The sequence below is a fragment of the Carica papaya genome, chromosome 3, assembly GCF_054855325.1.
Source record: "Carica papaya isolate Zhongbai chromosome 3, ASM5485532v1, whole genome shotgun sequence".
Taxonomy (NCBI): domain Eukaryota; kingdom Viridiplantae; phylum Streptophyta; class Magnoliopsida; order Brassicales; family Caricaceae; genus Carica; species Carica papaya.
In genome coordinates, this window is record NC_142311.1 from 2,834,191 (window position 1) to 2,855,300 (window position 21,110).

The 21,110-nt window shown below is 38.2% G+C and overlaps 1 pseudogene; it reads right to left on the reverse strand.

The window, feature by feature from the left end:
* The window catches only part of LOC148266602 (sesquiterpene synthase Cop-like), a 34,416-nt pseudogene extending 16,583 nt beyond the window's left edge, over positions 1–17,833 (reverse strand).
* Between the last annotated feature and the right edge of the window lie 3,277 nt (positions 17,834–21,110).

Consider the following 21,110-nt stretch of genomic DNA (forward strand, 5'->3'; position numbering starts at 1 on the left):
GGTGGCTGGGCTGTCTTCTCCGGTGAGGGCTCTGGCTGCTAAGGTTTGGGGTTGGGTGTAGATGAGATTATTTATAACCTTCCCCTTTTAATATGAGCCGTCCATCACGATTTAATCTGGACCGTCCGATCCCGATTAAATTAGAAATGAATATGGACTGTCCATCACGATGCGATTTGGGTCGTCTGTGCATGATTCAATCTGGGCCGTCCGCGCGCGCGTTTGATCTGGACCGTTCGTGCACGCAGGAACGAATCTCAGCCGTTCGAACGCGCGCACGCGGATCGCCCATGTGGCCCGTTCCGCATGGCCTTCCAGTGTCAGCATCTCTGCCATGCGGCGTGTCCTGGTTGGCCAGAGCTGCTGACCGGGCTGCTGACATGGCTGCTGACGTGGCGTAATTTTTTAAATTATATTTTGACCTCCGGTTTCTGATTTTCTTTTCAAAAACACCCCCAGAATATGAATTTTCACCACTTTTTCTCAAAATTATTTTCAATTAAACCCCAATAATAATTTTATCTATTTTTATCATTATTATTATTTTTATTTCTATTAAAAAAATATAATAAAATTAAATTATAATAATTCCAATAATAATAATAAAAATAAAAATTAGGATGTTACAACTCTCCATCCCTTAAAGAAATTTGGTCCCCCAAATTTGTCTCTTACTCCTGGCCGAACAAATGAGGATACTGGGCTCTAAAGTCTGATTCTAGCTCCCAGGTAGCCTCTCTTGGCGTGTGGTTCTGCCACACGACCTTTACAAATGATATTTTCTGGTTGCGGAGTATTCTGCTCTTTCGGTCTGTGATACCGACTGGTACTTCCTCATAAGACAAGTCATTTTGGAGTGGAAGCGGTTCATGAGCCAAGACATGAGAGGGGTTTGGGTTGTACTTACATAACATGGACACATGGAACACATTGTGGACCTTGGAGAGCTCTGGAGGCAGTGCTAGTCTGTAGAACCAATCCTGTCCAAGATTTCAAATGGTCCAATAAATCGGGGGTTTAATTTTTCCCTATTGCCGAACCTACTAATTCTCTTGAAAGGAGTGACCTTAAGGAACACCCGGTCGCCTTTCTCAAACGCTAAATCTCTCCTCCGGGTGTCCGCATAACTCTTCTGCCTGTTCTGAGCCGTCTGAATCTTCTTTCTGATTTAACTATTTTAGACGTGGTCTCCTCCACCAACTTTGGGCCGAACAATTTTCTGTCACCCATTTCTTCCCAACAAATCGGAGATCTGCATGGGCGCCCATATAACGCCTCATACGGAGCCATGCCAATGCTCGTTTGGTAGCTGTTGTTGTAGGCAAATTCTATCAGGGGTAGATGGTCGTCCCAATGGCCCCTAGAGTCAAGGACACAAGCTCGGAGCATATCTTCAAGTGTACAGATTGTCCTTTCTGATTGTCCATCAATCTGAGGATGAAAGGTAGTATTGAGAGATAGCTTTGTTCCCATGGGCTGCTGAAAGCTACTCCAAAACCGAAAAGTGAACTTGGGGTCCCTGTCGGATACCACTGTCTCTGGAACTCCATGCAATCTGACTATTTTTCGGATACACATTCTTGCCAACTTGTCCAAGGGATCGGTCATCCTGATGGCTAGGAAGTGGGAAGACTTGGTAAGTCGGTCAACAATTACCCAGATGACGTCATGTCCTGAACGTACATTGGGTAATCCTGTTACGAAGTCTATGGTGATATGTTCCCACTTCCACTCCGGGATGGGTAAAGGCTGAAGTAACCTGCCTGGGCGTTGATGCTCTGCCTTGACTTGCTGACATACCAAGCATTTAGATACAAAGTCAGCTATGTCCCTCTTCATCCTATTCCACCAAAACCGGGGTCGCATGCTTTGGTACATTTTGGTGCTTCCGAGATGCATGAAAAATTTCGAGCTATGGGACTCTGTCATGATGTCTCTCTTTAACTCACTGTTATCTGGGAGACACACCCTATCCTGGAATCGGAGTAACCCATCGGCAAAGACTTGAAATTCTGAGCTCACTCCCTGTTTTGCATCATTCTTGCGGGCTACTAGGGCGGGGTCGACTGACTGGGCTTCCCTTATTCTCTGTATTAACTCGGGCTAGACGGTTAGACGACCCAAACATGCGATTCTCTTCAGGTCCTGAAGCCGAACCTGTTGTGTGGCCCCAATTTGCCTGCGTTCAGAAACCATCAAATGGGATAAGATACCTGTATTTTTCCTGCTGAGAGCATCTGCCACCACATTGCTCTTACTTGGATGATATAAGATATCACAATCATAGTCTTTAAGGAGTTCCATCCACCTTCTATGACGCATGTTGAGATCCTTTTGAGTGAATATGTATTTCAAACTCTTATGATTGGTATAGATCTAAAAGGTCTCTCTGTATAAATATTGGCGCCAGGTTTTCAAGGCGTGTATGATTGCGGCAAGTTCCAAGTCATGGGTGGGGTAATTCTTCTCATGATTCTTTAACTGTCTGGACCCATATGTTATGACATTCCCATGCTGCATCAGGACACAACTTAGAACTAGATAGGAGGTATCACTATAAACTGTATATCCCCCCAATCCACTCGGTAAAGCTAGTACGGGTGCAGTGGTCAGCCGCTCCTTTAATTCTGAAAAACTTCTCTCACAGTCCTCATTCCACTTAAACTTAGCATTCTTCTTTGTGAGTCGGGTTAGGGGAGCCGCTAGACTAGAGAATCTTTCGACGAACCTACGGTAATAACCTGCCATTCCCAGGAAGCTATGGATTTCCTTAACTGATGTCAACTTCTCTCAGTCAAGTACCGCTTCAACCTTTTCGGGATTCACTGATACTCCTTCCTTCGATATGATGTGTCCTAAGAAGGCGGTCTGCTCAAGCCAGAATCCACACTTACTCAACTTTGCATATAGCTTCTTTTTTCTGAGGACCTGCAAAACTTGGGCTAGATGGTGAGCATGCTCTTCTCTGCTTTTTGAGTAGACCAAGATGTCATCGATGAACACAATAACAAATTGATCCAAGAATTCTCTGAAGACCCTGTTCATCAGATCCATAAAGATGGCCGAGGAGTTGCTTAGCCCAAATGGCATGACCAGGAACTCATAATGTCCGTAACTAGTTCAAAAGGCCGTTTTGGGGATGTCTTCTGTTCTTATTTTCACATGATGGTAACCTGATCACAGGTTTATTTTGGAAAAGACCTGCGCACCCTGCAGCTGATCGAAGAGGTCATCAATTCTGGTAAGGGGATATTTGTTCTTGATTGTGACCTTGTTCAATCCTCTATAATCAATACACAGTCTCAACGTTCCATCTCCCTTTCTGACAAAAGTGACTCCGGCACCCCAAGGAGACACACTGTGTCTAATAAAACCACTATCTTGCAATTCAGTGATCTGTTTTCTCAGATCTTCCATCTCAACGCGGCTCATGCAGTAAGGAGCAACCAAAATGGGCTGGGTGCCTGGTCGTGGTCTATAGTGAACTCAACTTCCTTGTCCACTAGCAGTCCGGGTAGTTCGTCCGAAAATACATCTGGAAAGTCTTGGACTAGTGGAATCTCTTGGATACAAATTTCCTTCTTGGGCTTGCTTAATTAGAGAAAATAGCAAGGTTAAAGTACTTGAAAATTAAGGAAACTTGCCATCAAGGAATAAGTACCAAATGATTTTATTAATTTGTAGATGGTTCTTCATTAGAAGGATTAAATACAACATTCTTGTTAAAATAATCTATGGTGGCGTGATACGCCTCTAGCCAATCCATCCCTAAAATTACATGAAAATCCCCCGTGTCTAACCCTATTAGGTCTATACTCAGTTTCCTATTTGCTATCTCCACGACACAAGCCCTGTAGACAACTTTCCCTAATAGTGTTTCACCCCCAGCAGTAGATACAAATAACATCGAATCAAGTTTATTAGGTGATACATTAAGTTTGGATGCAAAAATATGTGAAACAAATGAATGTGATGCACAAGTGTCAAATAAAATATGAGCAATATGGTTACAGATAGTGTACATTCCTTGTGCCACGTCCGGGTCGGCATCGGCATCCTGCTGTGTGAGGTTGTAAACCCTGCCCTGAAGAGGAGGTCTTCCTTGGTTCTGGTTCCTCGGGTACTCTCTCGCATAGTGTTAGGCACTACCACATATGCGATAGGTGTTGTTGAGGCGATAACATGGTTGGTCCCCGTGATCCCTACTGCAGTGCTGACAGATCTTGCCACGTGCTAGCCCTAGAGCTTGAGGGAGAGCCTAGATCGCCGGTCTGGGCCTCTTATTTTATTGGATAGGCGCAGTAGGTGTTGGTCTGCAGGGTGGAGCTGAGGGTCTGTGACTCCCTGCTGACTGAGGAAGGGTGTTGAAACTCCTCTCCACGATATGTGCCTTTGCCAGAACGGCTGAATATGTCTTGAGCTCTAGTACCAATAAGTGCTGCTTGATCTCTAGGTGGAGGCCCCGCTAAAACCTCCTAGCCTTCCTGCCCTCAACTATCAATGTCTCAGGGGAGTATCGGCCCAGCTTTAGGAACTTACGAGCATATTCTGATACCGTCATGTTTCCCTGGACCAGTTGGACAAACTCTATCTCCTTTAGATGTCAGATGTGCTTGGAGAGGTACTCCGCATGAACGACTGCTAAGAACTGCTCCCAAGTGACTGGTGTAGGCAAGGTGGTCTGCTTGAGCTCCCACCAACGACCTGCTTTCCCCACCAACATGTATGAAGCAAGGGTAACCTTCTACTCAGGAACCACTCCTAATGTCTTGAAAGCCTTATCTGTCTCCGCCAACCAGTACTAGACATCTTCGAAAGAGGACTCCCCTGCAAAAGTGGAAGAGTTCAGTCTCGTGTACCTCTCTACATAGCCTGGGTCAATCAGGGAAGGAGTTGGGTCATGTGGAAGAGGGACTGGGCCAGGCTGAGAATAGACTGGGGGACCCTGTGGTGGCACCTGCTGATATAATGGGGGCACTAGATTGTACTGTGGCGGTGCCGGGCAGTACTGTGGCTGGGGCACCGGATTATACTGTGGCAGTGGTGACATGGGGTACTGTGGAGGAGCAGACTCGTGCCGGGGTGGCTCGGGATCCGCTCAGTGTAGCGGTGGCTCAACCTGTGGTAGTGGGGGAGGGTCGGATAACTCTCTTCTCTCCTCTCGGCCTTGCTGGGCAGCAATGATCCTTTCTAGCATCTCAAATATTCTGTCCACAACTTCCCAAAGTGAATCATCCCGGGCTACTCGGTTTAGTAGGGGTCTTCCTTTTCTCATCTCTCTGCACCTGCATTTCACGAGGAAGGGTTGAGTAACGATTAATCAGTTGGTATTTCTCTAAATATTATTGTGTAAGGGACGAGTCCGAGAAACGCGGCTCTGATAGCAACTGTAACGGCCTCGGAAATTAAAAGAAAACGTATATATAAAAATTATAAGTGTGGAAGTGAAATAAAATATTATGATTAACATCCCTTACACAATAACCAAAACATATTAAACATATGAAAGAATAAGCTAACTAAAATAAATACTAGAAATGAATACTATAAGGAAAAATATAAAATCTTTAGGTATCTACTCGCCGTCTTCCAGCAGAACGGGCTCGGGAACCGAGTCCTCTCGATCTGAAATGGTTAAGTAAGGAATGAGCTACACTAGCCCAGTGAAGATGTCACACTATCTCACTGTCATAGAAGTAAAGGTTGGTAGAAAACAAAAACGACCAATAGAGCATAATTTATAACAAATTCATTTATCAATAATAAAATTCTTTACTGTCCACTTACCTCGGTGAGATTCATGAAAACAACTTATGAAAACAATAACATTATAATATCATAAAATCATACGCACTCTGTAACATAACACATGTCATAGTTTTAATATTTCAATCATCAAGCAACAAATTTCCTCTTTTACTAGCTTACCAGTATCCATGGGGATCCATAGGAGTTTCCGCCACACGTAAACCATTCATTTTTAACAACTTAATTCTAGGGCCGTCCCCATACCCCGTCCGGTATGGGGACCAAAACAATAAACCTCAATACCCCGTCCGGTATGAGCGCCAAAATATTTAATGTCTTCATACCCCGTTCGGTATGAGAGACAACATTCTCGATAGGGTCCCCTATGAACCCGGTCCGTCCATCATCTCCTAGGATGTCTAGTGAGGCTGTTAACCTATCTATTTATCAACTCAATCCCATTCCTATTTATTCTTAGTCTTAATTACCCAATCAAACATGAATACGTAAACCAGTAACGAATAACATACTAGGCAAATATAACATCGGGTTCACAATAATCAAACCATAATAAATTAAACAATGTATCATGCATACAAAGCCACAGAATAAACAAATCAGATACTACACTGCATTTAGACTGTAAAATAAATCAAACAGGAACTGACCGAAAAACATATCAGATTCGGGCTCCATTAGCAACCTTAATTAATTATACATATTTATGAATTCATAAAATACCGTTTTATCATTTATTAGACTTTAATACCGCGATAGAAAATAGGGTGAGAGATCCTTACTTGATTCGAAGTCTAAAATTGGTTTTTCACTGTACCTACGGGCAGTCCCTAGATTCCCTGAATTTTTCTCCGGGAATTGAAATACACTTCTAATACCTGCACATGTCCCCAAAAAACTCCAAATCAGACCCAGAGCTTCCTCGGCCAATTTCAGAATTTCGGTACGGCTGCTCCGCCATGCTCCGGCGTCGGCGCCGCCGCCCATGGCGGCGATTCACCGTGCTCCGACATCGGCATCGCCGCCCACGGCGGCGATCCGAATCGGGTTAACTGTTTTCAGCCGTTTCTGGCCAAATTCAGCCAAACTAGCACCAGTTCCTGGGAAGAAACACACGTAGGGCCCTCGATGGGCCAAAAAAATACAGAAAATCGAGACTTATCGGTGGCGGAGCTCTCGAGTGCGGCGGCTCCTCCAGCACGAGTCGCAATTTGGCGTTTTACTCTGGTCAACCTGTAGAGGAAAGGACGGTGGTCATAGTGGTGTACAAATTATATCGAACGGGAATCGGGAAGGGCCTCATCGGAGGTAAAAATTGAGAAAACCAGCGGCGGCGCCGCTGGGTTTCGGCGGCATTTTTCGGCCAATTGGCCGGTAGTTTGGCTCCAATTTGGCCACAGGGGGTTCAACATCAAAATTGGAGCCAATAGGAGAAATTTTACTTCATTTGGCGGCCTGAAAGTGCTCCGGTGTGGTGGCGAGTGGCGGCGGTCGGTTCCTCCAGTGGTTGGGCTGTCTTCTCCGGCGAGGGCTCTGGCGGCTAGGGTTTGGGGTTGGTTGTGGATGAGATTATTTATAACATTTCCCTTTTAATCTGAGCCGTGCATCATGATTTAATCTAGATCGTCCGATCGCGATTAAATTAGAAATGAATTTGGACCGTCCATCGCGATGTGATCTGGGCTGTCCATGCATGATTCAATCTGGCCCGTCTGCACGCGCGTTTGATCTGGGCCGTCCATGCGCGCGAGAACGGATCTCAACCGTCCGATCGCGCACACACGGATCGCCCTCGTGGCTCGTTCCGTGTGGCCTTCTCGCATCAGCATCTCTGCCATGCGGCGTGTCCTGGTTGGCCGGAGCTGCTGACGTGGCTGCTGATGTGGTGCAATTTTTCTAAATTACGTTTGGACCCCTGGTTTCCGATTTTTTCTTCAAAAACACCCCCAAAATCCGAATTTTCACCCTTTTTTTCAAAATTATTTTCAATTAAATCCCAATAATAATTTTACCTATTTTTATCATTATTATTATTTTTATTTCAATTAAAAAAATTAAAATAAAATAAAATAATAATAATTCCAATAATAATAATAAAAATAAAAATTAGGGTGTTACAGGTTAGTTCACAACTATCTTGACTTCCTGTTTATTTTTTCGTACTATTCTACTTGCTTTATTGATTCACTATATGATTAAAATTATTACTTTTAAATTATTTTTCTCATTTATTTATTGTCTGATGTGGTGCTGATGTGGTGCAATTTTTTTAAATTACGTTTGGACCCCTGGTTTCCGATTTTTTCTTCAAAAACACCCCCAAAATCTGAATTTTCACCCTTTTTTTCAAAATTATTTTCAATTAAATCCCAATAATAATTTTACCTATTTTTATCATTATTATTATTTTTATTTCAATTAAAAAAATTAAAATAAAATAAAATAATAATAATTCCAATAATAATAATAAAAATAAAAATTAGGGTGTTACAGGTTAGTTCACAACTATCTTGACTTCCTGTTTATTTTTTCGTACTATTCTACTTGCTTTATTGATTCACTATATGATTAAAATTATTACTTTTAAATTATTTTTCTCATTTATTTATTGTCTGATCGTGATCTTTATCTGATTCATTAATTTAAAATAAAGGCCCCGATTATATTTTTTAATTGTTGAGGTATGAAATAGTACTGTTTACTTAAATGTTATTTTATTAATATGTTAATATACAATAAGATATTTGTATTACACGGTTGGTTGTTTTGTTGATAGAAATCTGTATGTAAAAAACTTACTGAGTACCTGAAAAAGGGCGGACGGGCCCAGTACATAAAAAACCCTATCGTGAACTTTACCTCAGTCGAATGGGGCTGGAAAATCCCATACCATAAAGGTTTTGGAGATATACTTTATCCTCATACCGAATGAGGTATCGATACGATAGAATGTTTGACGTCCATTACTGGACGGAGTATGAGAATAGCCAGTTAATTGTTTAAATTGGATATCGGGTTCACAGGTAGGAGAGACACCCTAAGGATCTTCAAGGGTACCAGTAAGTAAATAAAAAATGAAAGGTATCGTCTCTTGTCCTTTTATATATAAAAATAAAAATTGTATAAATATGAGTTTTCATAAGTTGTTTTTGAAAAATTCGTTATAATAAGTATTAAACAAATATTTTACAGTTGAAATATATTTTAGGACAGCCTGACATATATATATATTTAGGATAATGTAATATATATATATATATAAATATATATATACTTTCTGTGTTAAGTAAGCGTCAAAATTAAACTTTCTAATTTAATTGAGAACATAAATAACCACCAGGTCGCTTTCTAATAAATTTATTCAAAAATGTTAACAAATTTATGGCCTCCATAATTTTTAAAGTTACTAATTCAAAATTTTATGAATATATAATATATGAACTGTGAGATATTATTTATTTACCAGATGTAGAGAACTTTATAATTCCCAATAATCCAATTAAAATTTGTGTTATCAAGGTTTTAAAACAATCTTATAATAATAAATAAATTATTAAATTTTCATTTCACTAAATTTATTCGCCTAATAAATTCACGGCCCATAAAAATATATTATATTATTATTATTCATTGTTTAATAATAAAAAAAATTATTATAATAATTTATTGATTAAAATTATTATGTTATGTTTAAAGTTTATAAATTATAATATTAATAAAAATATAAAATTTATTATTTTATGAATATATTATACATTAATTACACTAACTCATAATATTTAATTTGACGAGACATAATACTTAACCCATTACAAATTATGATGTATATGTGACAATTAGATTCCTTTATTTGAGAGTACTCTCATGTTAAAAATACTATATTATATGACAGAGATGTGTATGTGTCATACTTCTGATCAATTTTTTCAGATGAAATTCACGTGGTCATTCTTTATATACGTGGTTTTGCTATATACACAAAGAATGCAACGATTTCTGACTGCAATAATTCATCTTAAGCAGAGATTCACAGTACAATAATTTGACAATACCATCCAGCTTTAGTAATAATGTTATGTGACTTCTTTGTGGGGACATTATTTGTTGTGGTTTTTTAAATATCAAGAAATCATTTACTATTCTTTTTTAAAAAGAATATTATATGTTTTTTTTTTTAAATATGTGCGTATCAGTATATTATCTATTTTGAAAATATATAGTTTTATATTTAATATTATATCACAAATTAGTCATATTAATAATTATATTAGATTCGTAAATACATTAGTATATGATAAATGGTCCACTGAATTTAATAACATAAAATTTGATTTAATTTAAACTTATGTAGTTATATATAAAAAATTAATCAAAGGTATTTTTGTAATTTTATTTAATTTTAAGAAATTTATGTAGTAAACTTATGAATATACACCCGTATTCATATCTTAAAAGACGTGCACTTTGACATCTTGTTGATGCAAATTTATTAAAATTTTTGCTTCCTTATTTAAGTTTAGTAGAAATTTGACTTGAAACTTATAATTTCTTCAATGTATATAATTTTTATTAGATAATTAAAAAAGCATTTTAATTTTAATCTAATTATATATAATTAAGAAAGAAAAATTGTGTAAAAAATAGATAATAAATTAGTACATAGATGTACGGTTAATCGTTCATCCGAGCAACTTTTGAATAGAAGAATTCAACCAATTAAGTATGAGATTTATTGTCTACATAATCGAAAGTGGAGAGAAGTGATATAAATATCGTCGTCGTCTTCGTCAACATGATGATCGAATTTCATAACCTCATAAATTTGCTTCAAGATTTGGTCAATCCCAATTATTGAAGTGCATCATTGAAGATAAGTTTCTCATGCAGAGGCCTATCCACAATAGTAATTATTATCTGCAGTCACTTCTTCCTTCAATTTTTTGTACTCTATTTCTTCATCATGTTCCCTAATTCAATCCAAGTATAAAAATAATGATAACGAGAAATGGAGAAAATAGTTAAATGTGATGACAGAAAAAGAAATAGACAAATAGAATTAGTAAAATGTAAAAAAAATATCACGTGTATTATTAATGAAAAGTCGAATTACATATTTTAAGAAGAGATTGTGTTCGTGTTAGTCACTATTTATGTAATAAAACATATGAACTTTCACTTAAAAAAAACTAATGGAATTAAAATTTACTTTTTAAAAAAAAATTATAATTAATGAAGTCAAGTACAAAATCTAGATCATCTTTCATATATAAAAGATATATATACTTATTTTTCTTAATAAACTTAGGTACTGAAAAATATATTTTAATTATGAAAATATAAACGATTTAATTACTAATAAAAAAAAAATACTTCTTAAAAAAATGTCTGTAACGCCCCGTTTTTTTTTTTATTTCTAATGGCGTAGTTTACAACAGATCCATGATTAAATACAGAAATTTCGTTTCAGGTCAGACATGCACATAGAAACATCATTACAAACTATTGTTCAGAGTTAAGATAGATCAGCAATCACACATATAACATCACATGAAATACAGCCGTATACACTATCAACAAGAATACTATCAACTCTACTACCAACTTTTACATATTCAATCTGTCCATAAAGATCCTTATTATGTTGCTCTAAGCGTTAGGCTCGAAAACCAGCAGCTCTGATCCCAACTCCATTCCTACATCGTCTGTGAACAACAGAGGGTGAGTTCATATAACTCAGTACAGTAAAAATTAAGTTACAATTATGATATGCATCGAATATGAAATCCAGTATTTCTATATGTACCCCATCACCGAACCTACGCCTACCTACCTTGTCATCACTATGGGACTACGCAGGACTAAAAAGTACCCCGGAATCCTAAATACCATGCATACCATGTGTGACCACCCCCTAACGTCACCCCAAGCGTAAAAATATTCACACCCGTCACCAATATCGGCGATCATCAATAAACCACCTACCTCTCGACCCCTAATAGGCCACTCACACACACAGAAATACCATCCTTTACCGTCACCAATATCGGCGACCAAATCCATTCTCGTCGGAGTCTCCCGACCATCACCACCATCGGCGATCAACTTACTTTTCCTAGGTAGCGATAACCAATATCGACGTCCCCCGATGCTACTGAGCCAACACAACCTCATCATGTCGTTACTCCCCCACCTTATATGGAAGCTTTCTTATACTTTTAACCTGTGTACCTAAACTACATCCATCTCCCCATAAAACACGCACTAACACTCAACATACCCACACTTGCAATGTTTCATTGCCAACTACCAAATTTACAGCAGCTATACCAACCTATACACGACCCATACCCTCACACCACACAGCTACCCCACACATCCCCTCGTCCTACACAGAGACAGCCCCACACCTCCATACCGACACTTCATTTCCACGGTCTACGACTTCTCTTTTCTCATCCCAAACTTTCTACGTCCACACGCTCTACTTCCTCCCTTACACATATTTACCTCACTTCCGAAATCTCTCATTCTCTCCCCCTCCACGGCCTATTCTAGATACTCCACCCTAAAATCCCGAAATCACCTCACTCACACCCTACACATCTTTCTTTCCCTTCTTTCGCGGCATATTCTAGATACTCCACCCTCAAATCCCGAAATCACATCACTCACACCCTACACATATTCCTTTCCCTTCTCCCACGGCCTAGCCTCCTCCATACACCCCCACTCACACACAACAGCTCCTCTTCCTCACAGACCGCACTCACACACACCGCACTCCTTCATTTTCCTCCTCCCACAGCCTAACCTTCTCCATTCACTCTCACGCACACACAACAACTTCTCTCTCTCACAAACCGCACTCACACACACCTCACTCATTCCTTTCATCTTTCCGCGGTCTAACCTCCTCCATTCACTCTCACGCACGCACAACAACTTCTCTCCCTCACAGACCACACTCACACACACCTCACTCCTTCCTTTCCTCATCTCAGGGCCTAACCTCCTCCATTCACTCTCATGCACACACAACAACTTCTCTCCCTCATAGACCGCACTCACACACACCTCACTCATTCCTTTCCTCATCCAGCAACCTAACCTCCTCCATTCACTCTCACACACACATAACAACTTCTCTCCCTCACAGACCGCACTCACACACACCTCTCTTATGCACAACCTCACCTCTCCTTCATAGACCTCACTCACACACACCGCACTCCTTTCTTTTCCTCATCCCGCGACCTAACCTTCTCCATTCACCCTCACGCTCACGCACAACTTCTCTCTCTCACAGACCTCCCTTCTACGCCACATTTTTTCCTCTCTCTCCTTCCGCGATCTAACTTCCTCCCTACGCCTCCACTCACGTTTCCACAGCTCCTTCACCTGCAGCAAAATCTCAAATCCACATCTACTAACATAAAACTTAAAATTATCGTACCTCCCATTTCCATCTTCCTTCCTCCCGCTGATCGCACTGTCACCGTCCTCTTTCTTCTTCTCTCTCCCTTCTCGTTTCTCTCCGCTCTGACTCCCCTCTCTTTCTTTCTCGAACCTTCTTTTCTCTCTTTTTTTCTCATTCCCGCTCTCTCCCTTCTCAGTTTTATCTTTTCTTTCTTCTTTTCTTTTTTTTCTTCCTTTACCTCTTTCTTTTCTTTCCCGTCTCCTATTTATATCTCACCTGCCTCCTCAAAACGACGTCGTTTCCCCCTTCAAAAACGACATCATTTTTCCCCCTTCAAAACGACGTCGTTTCCCCCACTTTTTCTTTTCCTTTTTTTTCCAGTTACTACAATGTCTGTCACTCTAATAAAAGAAAAGTCAGAATTGAGTTTAAAGTGATGCATTTCATTTTCAAAAAAGCTTCAATCCTTTTTTTTCTTTTAATAAATAAATGGGTCAATTTCCTCGACTTGCATGTATACATATATGAATATGAGAGGTATGGTCTTATGCACACATACTACTTAATTCATATGCATATGCAAAATGAATATGTATGTATATATGTGGATACATATACAAGCACAAATATAGCCAAATGAATCTTTCCAATCAAAAAACATTTCTCTTGATCAGGTTTATCCAGGTGGAGCTCAAGTCACCAAACCAGCTGAGGAAAAATGTTCATGTGAAAACTTTTAACTTAGTTGTTGGAATGACTTTTTTCTCTCATGAAGGTGGAATAATTAGATCAAATGTTGTAAGGGATGTAATTTTTAATTTAGAATGCCGCATAAAGATACGATTTCTAAATTATTTTATTATTTTAGTTCGAATTTACTCTTCATAAGAACTAATAATTAGCTTCGGGTGTGGTAAAACTCGTCTCGAATTCACTTTATTATCATCGTTAGTTCCAACGATAGTATTTTAGTATTAATAACACTTACTTTTCCAAATCATATCATCAAGTTCTATTAATCTATGTCATGGTAACATATGGTAATAAAAATTGTGAAAAGTGATATGAGTTTTCATATTCTGATATAGGCTAAAAAAATTAGACCGGATCAAACTGAAAAGTCTTTGATCTAAACAATAAAGAATAGAAAAATTAATTTATCTCCGTCCCAATTCCATACTGGATTGAAATCGATTGCAAATTTTTAAGTAGATATTAGTTTTTATATGAAAGGAAAATTTTAAAATAAAAAATTAAAATCCAAAATTTAAGGAAAAAAAAATTGAATTCAGTCAATTTTGATAGGCTCCTGATTGAAATGTTTATTCTCTTCAAAACCTCCCTCCATGGGATCCTAAATTGAGACATCTTTTGTATGTCAATTTAGGATTTAGCAGAGTTTTCTCCAGCAAAATAAACTCAGAATTGATTATCTATCTTTTATACACATTTTAAGATTTTAACTACATTTTATTTTTACCCCAAAAATTTGAAATTTTACTTTCAACATTTAAAAAGCACAAATTGTAACACCCACAAAAAAAAGAAATAATAAAATAAAATAAATAAAAATTTGTATATAATTAAATAATTAATAGATATAATTTTTTATTAATTTATTTTATTTTGTTCTATTTTATTTTATTTAATTTGGGGTAAAAATAAAGTAAAAATTGAATGAGGATGAAATTGGAAACAATTTTGGAGAAAATGAGTAAAAATTTGGGTTTTGGGAGTATTTTTAAAAGAAAAATCTGAAATCAGGGGTCAAAGTGCAATTTGGAGAAGTTCTGCCACGTAGGATGCCCGGTCAGCAGCCTCGACGAACTAGGACGCGCCACGTGGCAACGGGCGCTGATGCAGTGCCACTCGAAAAGCCACGTGGGCGATCCGCGTGACCGCAATCGAACGTCCCAGGTTCGTTCTCACGCACACAGATGGACTGGATGCGCTCCCTCCTAAACGCGATCAAATGATCAGATTCAAATACGATCGGACGACCCAGAGTGAATCGTGATGGGCAGTCCATATTAGATCGCAATGAATGATCCAGATTCACTCCCTATTTAATCACGATCAGACGGTTTAGATCAAATACGATGGACGGCCCGGATCAAAAGTAAACAGATATAAATAACCCCCATCCACACTAAACCCTAACCCTAGCCGCCAAACCCCCTCATCGGAGAAGACAACCCAACTGCCGGGGAGCCGACCGTCGCCATTCACCGCGGCACCAGGACCCTTTTCGACCGCCAAAAAAAGGTAAAAACTTCTCATTTTGCACGAAATTCAATTTTAAGCTCATCCATGGTTAAATTGGAGTAAAAAGACTGGCCAATTGGCCGAAAAATATCGGCGAAGCCTGGCGGTGCCGCCACAGGGAATTTCACAAAATGCCTCCGATGATGCCCTTCCCGATTCCCATGCTGTGTAATTTTTCTACCGTTGTGATCACCGTGTCCTTCTCTACAAGTTGACCGAAGTAAAACACCCAACCGCAACGTGAGCCAGAGGAGCCGCCGCACCAGAGAGCCCCGCCGCCAGTGAGTTTCAGTTTTTCGTATTTTTTCGGCCAACTGAGGCCCTTTAACATGTTTTATCGCAGGGATCGATGCAAAATCGGCCAAAAATGGCTGACCTAAGGCAGACTGCCACTGCGAGCAGCGGCACCGTTGCTAGAGTACTGCGGAGCCACCGCGCCGAAATTTTGAAATTGGCCGAGTGGGCCCTGGGACTACTTTTGGGTTTGTTTAGAATATTTATAGCTACTATTAGTGCATTTCGATTCCTGGAGAAAAATTCACGGAACCGAGGGACTCCCCGTAGGCGCAATAAATAGCTCAGCTTTTTGGGCATCAAATCGAGTAAAGATCCCTCACCCTATTATCTATCATAAAATTGAAGTCTAAATTAATAATAATATGGTATTTGTGCAAATTAAATAAATGTGCATAGTTAATTACGGATTACTAATGGAACCCGAATTGGAAATTGTTCTGTGTTGATTTCTGTTAATTTATTTTACAGTCTAAAAGTATGATGATATCTTGTTTATCACTTTTATTATTTGAATGCATGAATTGCTGCCTTATGTGACTATTATTTGATTGAAAAATTGAGATATGATTGCATTCCCTAATGTATGTTTGTTTGTTTATGTGATAATGGTTGATTTGAAAATAGAGACTAAAGGAAAACGGAAAAGTTGTGTGGCTAAATAAATAGATAGAACAACAGCCTTACTAGATATTCTAGGAGATGGTGGACGGACCGAGTACATAGGGAACCTTATCGTGAACGTTGTCTCATACTAGACGAAGTATGAACACTTGATAATTTGGCACTCATACCGGACGGGGTATAGGGACGGCCCGCTTAACCCTCATACTGGACGGGGTATTTAATTTTAATAATTTGGCGCTCATACCGAACGGGGTATAGGGACAACCCGTAATTGAGATTGTTAAAGGAAAGGGGTCACGTGTAGCGGGGACATCCCTATGAACCTCCATGGATACTAGTAGGCTGGTGAAAAAGTGACACTTATTGTTTGGTTATTCGACCATGTGTATAGATTTATGATGTGTTCTATATTGCTGATCTTACATGAAATTATGATACATATGATATTATTGTCTGCATAGGTTATTTTCATTACTTCTACTGTAGTAAGTGAACGGTAAATGATTTTATGATTAATAAATGGATTTGCTAAATTTAGTGCTCCATTAATTATTTTTGTTTTTATACCCACCTTTATTTCTGTGTCGGTGATATAATGTGATATCTTTACTGGGTTAGTGTAGTTCATTTCTTATTTAACCATTTCAGATCAAGAGGATCAGGTTTCAGAGTTCGATCCGCAAGAAGATTGCAAGTAGATGCTAGATATTTTCTCTTTTTCGTTTATTTCCTTATTTCTTGTGTTTCTTTCAAAAGGTGAATTCTGTAATACTGTTTAATATTTTTAAGTTATTGTGTAAGGAATGTAAATTTTAACCATTTTATTTCGCTTTCACACTTAAGTTATTATTTATTTCTTTTGGATTTCCGAGGTCGTTACACAAATTCTTGAAGTAAAATAAACAATCTTACATAATTTATAAGAAAAATGGCTGGAGATTGTTTTTTAAGAGAAAAAGTATATGTAGGGTTCTTTAATCTGTTATAGTTATCCCAACTAAGAGAAAGTAGCCACCATAGAATGTTTTTTTTCATCCAGGTACATCATGACTTGTTATATCAAAATTTTAATTTATTTACCCTAATTTTATTAATACACGAGTGAGTTAAGTCATATACTTCATTAAATCAAGTTATGAGTTGGCTATCACTTGCTTATGATATATATACAAAATAATAAATTTTATATTTTTATTGAAATTAAATTTATTAAATTTTATGTACGTAAAAAATAAAAAAATTTATAAAAAAGATACAACAAGGAGAAAAAAGTAAATATCAAGTTCAGATATAAAGATCATCATGATCGTCATCATGATCAACATGATGATCAACTTTAGTAGTCTCATAAATTTGCTTCAAGATTTGATCAATCTCGCTTTCAAAATGGTAATGATATACCAATTGTTGAAGGTCATCAATGAAGATAAGTTTCTCATGCAAAGGCTTGTCAACAATCGCCATTATCATTTGTTTCACTTCTTCCTTCAATTTGTTATATTTTATTTCTCCATCACGTTCCTTAATTGAGTTCAAAGATAAAAATAATGATAATAAAAAATAGAATAAATATATATACATATGTATACGCAATATACGTAGGCATGTATATATATATATATATAGACACGCAAAGATAGATATCAGAAATATAAGTTAATTTACCAAAAGTTCTATAGAATCATATGAGAGAAATAAGCTTCGACGGGATAAACTTAGTCAAGAGACATATTTTTTGATCAGAAAGTTTTATTTTGCTACGTGTGTGTGTAGATATGTATTGAAGACAACGTAATATATAATTCTTGAACTGAACATTTAATTTTATTCGAAAACATAAAATAATGCTGGACGAAAGCGAGTTGGATTAGTATATACGTTTTCTGGTGTGTGTATATATATATATATATACATATATTAAGCCCAATATAATATGCATACGTTTTGTCCGCTCTCTAATAAATTTATCCGAAAAGTTCACAAATTTATGGCCTTCATAGTTTTCTTAATTTACTAATTCAAAATTTTATGAATATAAAATATATGTGTTATGAGATAATTCATGGACAGAGTGGTTAGATATTATTTATTTACCAGATGTAAACAATTTTATAATTCCCAATAATACTAATAAAATTGTGATGTTTAGATTTCTAAAAAATCTTCTAATAATAAATAAATATTAAAATAATATTTTCACTAAATTTTTTAGTCGTTTCACAGCCCATAAATATATAATATTAGTATACTATATTATTATTATTCATTGCGTAAATGAAAGAAATAAAATCATCAACATAGAAGTTTAATTATAGAGATTATTGTATTTTGTTTAAAGTTTACAAATTATAATATTATTAAAAATATAAAATTTATTATTTTATCGTTATATTACGATGTTAATTATACTAATTCATAATATTTAACTTAACATCGTATAACGCTTAGTTCATTATAAATCATAAATAATTATAACAGATTAAACAATCCTGACTTAACTCTTTATTTCCTTAAAAAACAAAAAACAAAAGAACATGGCTGTATTATATGTTATATTATATGATGGAGCTGTGTCATTCTTCTGATCAATGAATTTGTTTAGAGGAGCTTCGTGTGGTCAAATTGAATCTCCTTCAATTTTTAAAAATATGTAGTTTTAGTAATGATGTTATATGTTTTTTTTTTTGTCGGTAGATAATTTATTGTACTCTTTTTTATAAGAACTAGTTACATACTTTAAAAAAAATATGTATTATATGTTTTTTTTTTTAAATGTATATATGTGATAATTCGAAAATATTTTCGAGTTAATTTTTTATATTTGATATATTTAATTTAACTTTTATATATGTTTAAAAATATATAATGTAACGCTCCATTTTTTTTTTTCATTTTTTCTACGGCGTAAGATAAAACAATCCCGTGACCCAACATGCAAATCCTAGACCAATTGCATCACACATAAAGAAAACTTGTCCACAGTTTATTGTTCATACCTAATGAAAGTTATAATTCTACTTATACATCAAATGGCCACACCATATCACACATCTCCAGAAATCAGTATCCATACTAAGATAACCTTTTACAGACTACAACCCGCCACAAGGAAAACCCTTGCCCTATGGCGCTAAAGACTAGGTTCTGTAACCAGCAATTCGGATCCCAGCTGAATCCCTATTTTATCTGTTAACGAAAAGAAGTGAGTTCACATAACTCAATACGATAAAAATTAAGTTGCAGGTATAATATTCAGTGACAGGAAATTTAGTATGTCTATATGCATTTCTCTTGCACAACCCAAGTCATACCATGGAACCACCCTACAACTAACCGTCATTAACCTACCCCGAAATACCAGTTATGGTTATCAATACACCTACAACAACAGCAAATCCAGTACCCCCATAAGTACCCTATCCATACCACCTACATCCTGCCTCAACACTATCCTAGTCCAACACCAGTCCCACTCATCCCGATAGACCCTTCGTGTTGCATAACACACGTGACTCCCCAGCCGGAGTCACACCCCGAGCACCCCTGTCACATTCTACCAATATCGATTACTCATATTCAATTTTTCTATTCCTCGACCCTAATAGACCACACACGCACATGCCGACACCATTATCTCACATCACCAACGTCGGCGACTCATACTCACTCCTCCTCACCTCGACCCCAATAGGCCACACACGCACACAAATACCATCACCTCACGTCACCAACATCGACGACTCACACTCCCTCCTCCTTCTCTCGACCCTAATGGGCCACACACACACACCAATACTATTCTTTCACGTCACCAACATCGGCAATCCATACTCACTCCTCCACCTCTCGACCCTATTAGGCCACACACACACACACAGGTACCATTAGCTCACGTCACCAACATCGGCGACCCATCCCTACTCCTCTGCCTCTCGACCTTATCAGGCCACACACACACCTACATTTCACGCATACACAGGCGAGGTTCCCTCGCCAACCTTTAGACTTACAGCAGCTATACAAACCTATATCCCCTTCCCATACTCCCACTACACAACTACCAACACGCCCCTACTCTCCCACCCTAAACCACACTCTACGATCCCCTTCGGTGCCATCCCAATCTTTAGCAACTACACTCTCCTCCCCCTCTAACCCTACTTCTTTCTACAATCATAATACGCCCCTTCCCTCACCCGAATCTTTTCATACACCGATTCCTATTTTGTAGTCCCCTCCATCACACAATCCAGAATTCCCCTCTCCCTCACAGCCCTCACGCCTCGCTTCCCTTATTCGTTTGCCTCACAGGGGCTGTTCGAAACATTCCAACTCACTGTCATAATCACCGACACTCATTCCTCTCCCTCACTAAAGACATTCTTCCTTTTCCTTCCGCACGTGACTCCCTCTGCACCACTGCTCACACACACGACTCTCTTCGTCATCTGTAATGCCCACACACACCAAATTCCTCACTCATTCTTATGCTCAGTGGCCTTCCGTCCGTGCTCACACTCACCTCACACAACCTCCACTCTCTCCCATGGATCTCCCACACGCCCCAACGTTGCCATCCTCTCCCTCACCGAAGACATTCTTCCTTCTCCTTCCGCACGTGACTCCCTCTGCAACCCCCGCTCACACACACGACTCTCTTCGTCATCTGTAACGCCCACATGCACCAAATTCCTCACTCATTCTTCTACTCAGGGGCCTTTCGTCCGTGCTCACACTCACC